This window comes from Arachis hypogaea, chromosome 10 (genome assembly GCF_003086295.3).
Source record: "Arachis hypogaea cultivar Tifrunner chromosome 10, arahy.Tifrunner.gnm2.J5K5, whole genome shotgun sequence".
NCBI lineage: Eukaryota > Viridiplantae > Streptophyta > Magnoliopsida > Fabales > Fabaceae > Arachis > Arachis hypogaea.
This window is the reverse complement of record NC_092045.1, coordinates 44966085-44972832: the sequence shown is the minus strand read 5'-3', so window position 1 is coordinate 44972832 and position 6748 is coordinate 44966085.

Below are 6748 nucleotides of genomic sequence, written 5' to 3'. Positions count from 1 at the left end.
GGATTTTTAATAATAAGGACAAACCAAAATGCAACAAGAATCAAATGACAATGCATGCAAGACACCAAACTTAGCAGTTTGTATACTACTGACACTAACAAAACGAAAATGCATATGAGACACACAAAACACTCAAGTCAATAGAATTCAAAGATCAGAACAAGGAAATCATCAAGAACAACTTGAAGATCAATGAGGACACATGCATGAATGCAATAAGAACAGAAGCATGCAATTGACACTAAACTTAAGATGAGACTCTAGACTCAAAAAAGAAATATTTTTGGATTTTATGATTTTATAATTTTTTTGGATTTTTCGAAAACTATGTAGAAAAAGAAAATAAAGGTATCAAAATTCTTAATGAGAATTCCAGGAATCATGCAATGTTAGTCTAAAGCTTTAGTCTAAAGAAATTAGACATGGCCGGCCAAGCTTCAGCAGGACATTGCATTCAAGAGCTAAATTGATGAAGATCAATCAGCTTTGGTGATGATAAGAACATCACCTTGAAACACTAGAATTCATTCTTAAGAGCTCTGAAAAAAAAAAATACTTAATCTAAGCAACAAGATGAACCGTCAGTTGTCCAGCCTAAACAATCCCGGGCAATAACACCAAAAACTTGATGTTGTTGCCGGATCTTGGCACTGATGTTACCAAAAGCTTGCTCAAAACTTGAACAATCCCCGGCAACGGCGCCAAGAACTTGGTGCGCGAAATTGTGAACTATACTTTTTCACAACTCTCATAATCCCCGGTCATGAACCCCAAAAACTTGGTAGCTCAATACCATGGCATTACACAACTTCGCACAACTAACCAGCAAGTGCACTGGGTCGTCCAAGTAATAAACCTTACGCGAGTAAGGGTCGATCCCACGGAGATTGTTAGTATTGAAGCAAGCTATGGTCATCTTGTAAATCTTAGTCAGGCAAACTCAAATGTATATGGTGATGAACGAAAATAACATAAAAGATAAAGATAGTGATACTTATGTAATTCATTGGTAGGAACTTCAGATAAGCGCATGAAGATGCCTTCCCTTCCGTCTCTCTGCTTTCCTACAGTCTTCATCCAATTCTTCTTACTCCTTTCCATGGCAAGCTCGTGTAGGGTTTCACTGTTGTCAGCAGCTACCTCCCTTCCTCGCAGTGAAAGCTAATGCACACACTCTGTCACAGTGCTGCCAATCACCGGTGTGGTTCCCTCCCCTACTGGAATAGAATCCAGTGATTCTTTTGCGTCTGTCACTAACGCCCAGTAAGTTACAGGTTTGAAGCACGTCACAGTCATTCAGTCATTGAATCCTACTCAGAATACCACAGACAAGGTTTAGACCTTCCGGATTCTCTTGAATGCCGCCATCAGGTCCTGCCTATACCACGAAGATTCCGGTTAAAGAATCCAAGAGATATTCACTAGAGCCTCTTATGCTTGTAGAACAAGAGTGGTTGTCAGTCACTTTGTTCATGGGTGAGAATGATGATGAGTGTCACGGATCATCACATTCATCAAGTTGAAGAACAAGTGATATCTTAGAACAAGAACAAGCGGAATTGAATGGAAGAACAATAGTAATTGCATTAATACTCGAGGTACAGCAGAGCTCCACACCTTAATCTATGGTGTGTAGAAACTCCACCGTTGAAAATACATAAGCATAAGGTCTAGGCATGGCCGAATGGCCAACCTCCCAATGATCTAAGATCTAAAGTGATCAAAAGATATAAAGATCCAAAGACTTCTAATACAATAGTCAAAGGTCCTACTTATAGAAAACTAGTAACCTAAGGTGTACAGAAATGAGTAAATGACATAAAAATCCACTTCCGGGCCCACTTGGTGTGTGCTTGGGCTGAGCAATGAAGAAAATTTCGTGCAGAGACTCCTCTTGGAGTTAAACGCCAGCTTTAGTGCCAGTTTGGGCGTTTAACTCCCATTTGGGTGCCAGTTCCAGCGTTTAACGCTGGGATTTCTTGAGGTGACTTTGAACGCCGGTTTGGGCCATCAAATCTTGGGCAAAGTATGGACTATCATATATTTCTGGAAAGCCCAGGATGTCTACTTTCCAAATCCGTTGAGAGCGCGCCAATTGGGCTTCTGTAGCTCCAGAAAATCCACTTCGAGTGCAGGGAGGTCAGAATCCAACAGCATCTGCAGTCCTTTTGAGTCTCTGGATCAGATTTTTGCTCAGATCCCTCAATTTCAGCCAGAAAATACCTGAAATCACAGAAAAACACACAAACTCATAGTAAAGTCCAGAAAAGTGAATTTTAACTAAAAACTAATAAAAATATAATAAAAACTAACTAAAAGATACTAAAAACATACTAAAAACAATGCCAAAAAGTATACAAATTATCCGCTCATCAGGGGACCACAATTTTGTTTTCAACTCAGATTTTTTCAAACTTTCCTTTTCTTTCCCATATTTTTCTACAAAAATACATTTCAATCTCTCATCATTCACTTTCAAATTTTCAAAAATCTAAAATCATTCCTCAAATCTTCCAAATCATTCGCAAATTTTGTTCAAAAACTCACCCTTCTTTCAATTTCTTTCCATATCTCCTCAAATCTCCTTTCAAATTTTTCTTTTTTTTTTCGAAAATCTCTTCCCCCCCCACTCTATAAATAAACGTTTGACTCCCTCTTTCCTCCACACCATTCGAATTTCCTCTCCCTCTCTCTCTCTTCTCTTCTTTCTTTTCTTTTGCTTGAGGACAAGCAAACCTCTAAGTTTGGTGTGCTTTTCCGTGATCACTAAGCCAAGATTCATCAAGATCATGGCTCCTAAGGGAAAACAAACCAATTTAAGAGGAAAGAAAGAGAATAATCCAAAGAATCTTTGGAATTAAGAGAAGTTCTTAACCAAAGAACATGAAGATCATTATCACAAAATAATGGGCCTGAGGTCAGTGATCCCGGAAGTTAAATTTGATCTGAAAGAAGATGAATATCCGGGGATCCAAGAGCAAATTCGAAACAGAGGATGGGAAGTTCTAACCAATCCTGAAATAAAGGTTGGAAGGAACATGGTTCAGGAATTCTACTCAAATCTGTGGCTAACAGATAAGCAGAGAATGACTGGAACCGCATACCATACTTACAGAACCATGGTCAGAGGGAAAGTTATGTACTTCCATCTGGACAAAATAAGAGAAATCTTCAAACTACCTCAACTGCAAGATGATCCTGAATCCTTTAATAGGAGGATGGTGAGAGTAGATAAAGGGTTGGATCAAGTTCTAGAGGACATATGCCTCCCTGGAACTAAGTGGATAACCAATTCAAAGGGTGTCCCAAACCAACTCAAGAGGGGAGACCTCAAACCAATTGCAAGAGGTTGGCTAGATTTTATTGGGCGTTCCATATTGCCCACTAGCAACCGTTCTGAGGTCACCATCAAGAGAGCAGTGATGATTCATTGCATTATGCTTGGAAAAGAAGTGGAGGTTCATCATGTGATTGCTTGTGAGATCTACACAATTGCAAATAAGAATTCCACTGAAGCCAAATTGGCTTACCCATTGAACACCCAATCACCAAGAAGTCAATGGAAGGACAAATGCAAGACAACTCTATCAAGAGGAGGGCGCAGGAATTCCTCCCTGAATTCCCAAGAATTGACTACTGGACCAGCCTAGAAGCATCTATCACCAAGTTGCAAGAGACTATGGAGCAACTGAAGGAAGAACAACAGAATCAGAACTGCATGCTCTGCAAATTGCTGAAGGAACAAGAGAAGCAGGGGCGTGAACTCCAAGAGTTGAAACGCCAAAAGCTCTCCTCTCAAGCTGAGGGAGCATCCACTTCTCAAAATCAAGGTTGTTGAGTCCTAACTCTGTGAAAACCTCTATCATTAGGAGCCTATGTTCTTTTTTTTGCGTTTTCTTTTTCTTTTGCCTTGTTTTCTATTTTTTTTATTTCTTAGTCTTATATCTATTTTTGAGTCTTATTCTTAATTCATAATTAATAAAATTTAAATTTTATGCCTTAAAGCTATGAATGTCCTATGAATCCATCACCTCTCTTAAATGAAAAATGCTTTAATCACAAAAGAACAAGAAGTACAGGATTTTGAAATTTATCCTTGAAACTAGTTGAATTAGTTTGATGTGGTGACAATACTTTTTGTTTTCTGAATGAATGCTTGAACAGTGCATATGTCTCTTGAATTTGTTGTTTTGAGAATGTTAAAATTGTTGACTCTTGAAAGAATGAGGAAAAAGAGAACTGTTATTGAGGATCTAAAAAATCATTAGATTGATTCTTGAAGCAAGAAAAAGCAGTGAAAAAAAATTTTCGAAAAAAAAGAGAAGAAAAAGAAAGAAATAAAGTTGTGATCCAAGGCAACAAGAGTGTGCTTAAGAACCCTGGACACCTCTAATTGGGGACTCTAGCAAAGCTGAGTCACAATCTGAAAAGGTTCACCCGATTATGTGTCTGTGGCATGTATGTATCCGGTGGTAATACTGGTAGACAGAGTGCTTTGGGCCACAGCCAAGACTCATACACTAGCTATGTTCAAGAATCATTATGCTTAACTAGGAGAATCAATAACACTATCTGAGTTCTGAGTTCTTATAGATGCCAATCATTCTGAGCTTCAAAGGATAGAGTGAGATGCCAAAACTGTTCGGAGGCAAAAAGCTACTAGTCCCGCTCATCTGATTGGAGCTATGTTTCCTTGATATTTTGGAGTCTATAGTATATTCTCTTCTTTTTATTCTATTTTGATTTTCAGTTGCTTGGGGACAAGCAACAATTTAAGTTTGGTGTTGTTATGAGCGGATAATTTATACGCTTTTTGGCATTGTTTTTAGTATGTTTTTAGTATGATCTAGTTCGTTTTTAGTATATTTTTATTAGTTTTTAGCTAAAATTCACTTTTCTGGACTTTACTATGAGTTTGTGTGTTTTTCTGTGATTTCAGGTATTTTCTGGCTGAAATTGAGGGTCCTGAGCAAAAATCTGATTCCGAGACCAAAAAGGACTGCAGATGCTGTTGGATTCTGACCTCCCTGCACTCGAAGTGGATTTTCTGGAGCTACAGAAGCCCAATTGGCGCGCTCTCAACGGCGTTGGAAAGTAGACATCCTGGGCTTTCTAGCAATATATGATAGTCCATACTTTGCCCAAGATTTGATGGCCCAAACCGGCGTAGCAATTCGGCCTCAGAAATTCCAGCGTTAAACGCCGGAACTGGCATAAAACTTGGAGTTAAACGCCCAAACTGGCATAAAAGCTGGCGTTTAACTCCAGAAAAGGTCTCTACACGAAATTGCTTCATTGCTCAGCCCAAGCACACACCAAGTGGACCCAGAAGTGGATTTTTAAGTCATTTACTCATCTCTGTAGACCCTAGGCTACTAGTTTACTATTAATAGGATCTTTTGACATTGTATCTGTACCTCATGACACTTTACACATTTTCTTTGTGTACCTTCACAGCATGAGTCTCTAAACCCCATGGTTGGGGGTGAGGAGCTCTGCTGTGTCTTGATGGATTAATGCAATTACTACTGTTTCTCATTCAATCATGCTTGCTTCCATTCTAAGATAATGCTTGTTCTTAATCCGGATGAATGTGATGATCCGTGACAATCATCATCATTCTCAACTATGAACGTGTGCCTGACAACCACCTCCGTTCTACATTAGATTAAGTAGTTATCTCTTGGATTCTTTAATCGGAATCTTCGTGGTATAAGCTAGAACTGATGGCGGCATTCAAGAGAATCCGGAAGGTCTAAACCTTGTCTGTGGTATTCTGAGTAGGATTCAATGAATGAATGACTGTGACGTGCTTCAAACTCCTAGCAGGCGGGGCATTAGTGACAGACGCAAAAGAATCGCGGGATTCTATTTCGGCCTGACCGAGAACCGACAGATGATTAGCCATGCTGTGACAGAGCATAGGAACATTTTCACTGAGAGGATGGGAGGTAGCCATTGACAACAGTGAAACCCTACATACAGCTTGCCATGGAAGGAGCCTTGCGTGTTTGAAGAAGAAGACAGTAGGAAAGCAGAGATTCAGAAGACAGAGCATCTCCAAAACCTCAACCTATTCTCCATTACTGCAAAACAAGTAACCATTTCATGTTCTTTTGCTTTTCACAATCAAACCTGATAATTTCTGATATCCTGACTAAGATCTAAAAGATAACCATAGCTTGCTTCAAGCCGACAATCTCCGTGGGATCGACCCTTGCTCACGCAAGGTATTACTTGGACGACCCAGTGCACTTGCTTGTTAGTTGTGCGGAGTTGCAAAAGTGTGATTGCAATTTCATGCACCAAGCAGCTAGCAGGTTGCTCAGAGGTTTGGCGATTTTTGAAAAATCCTTTATAAACCTCCTATAGAATCCTGCATGCCCCATAAAGCTTTTGATTGCCTTAACATTGGGAGGTGGTGGTAATTTTTCAATTACCTCTACCTTAGCTTGATCCACCTCTATTCCTTTGTTCGAGATTTTGTGCCCAAGGACAATTCCTTCAGTCACCATAAAGTGACATTTTTCCCAGTTTAAAACCAGGTTAGTCTCTTGGCATCTCTTTAGAACAAGTGCTAGATGGTCAAGACAGGAGCTGAATGAGTCTCCAAATACTGAAAAGTCATCCATGAAGACTTCCAGAAATTTTTCCACCATATCAGAGAAAATTGAGAGCATGTACCTCTGAAAGGTTGCAGGTGCATTGCACAGACTAAATGGCATCCTTCTGTATGCAAATACTCCAG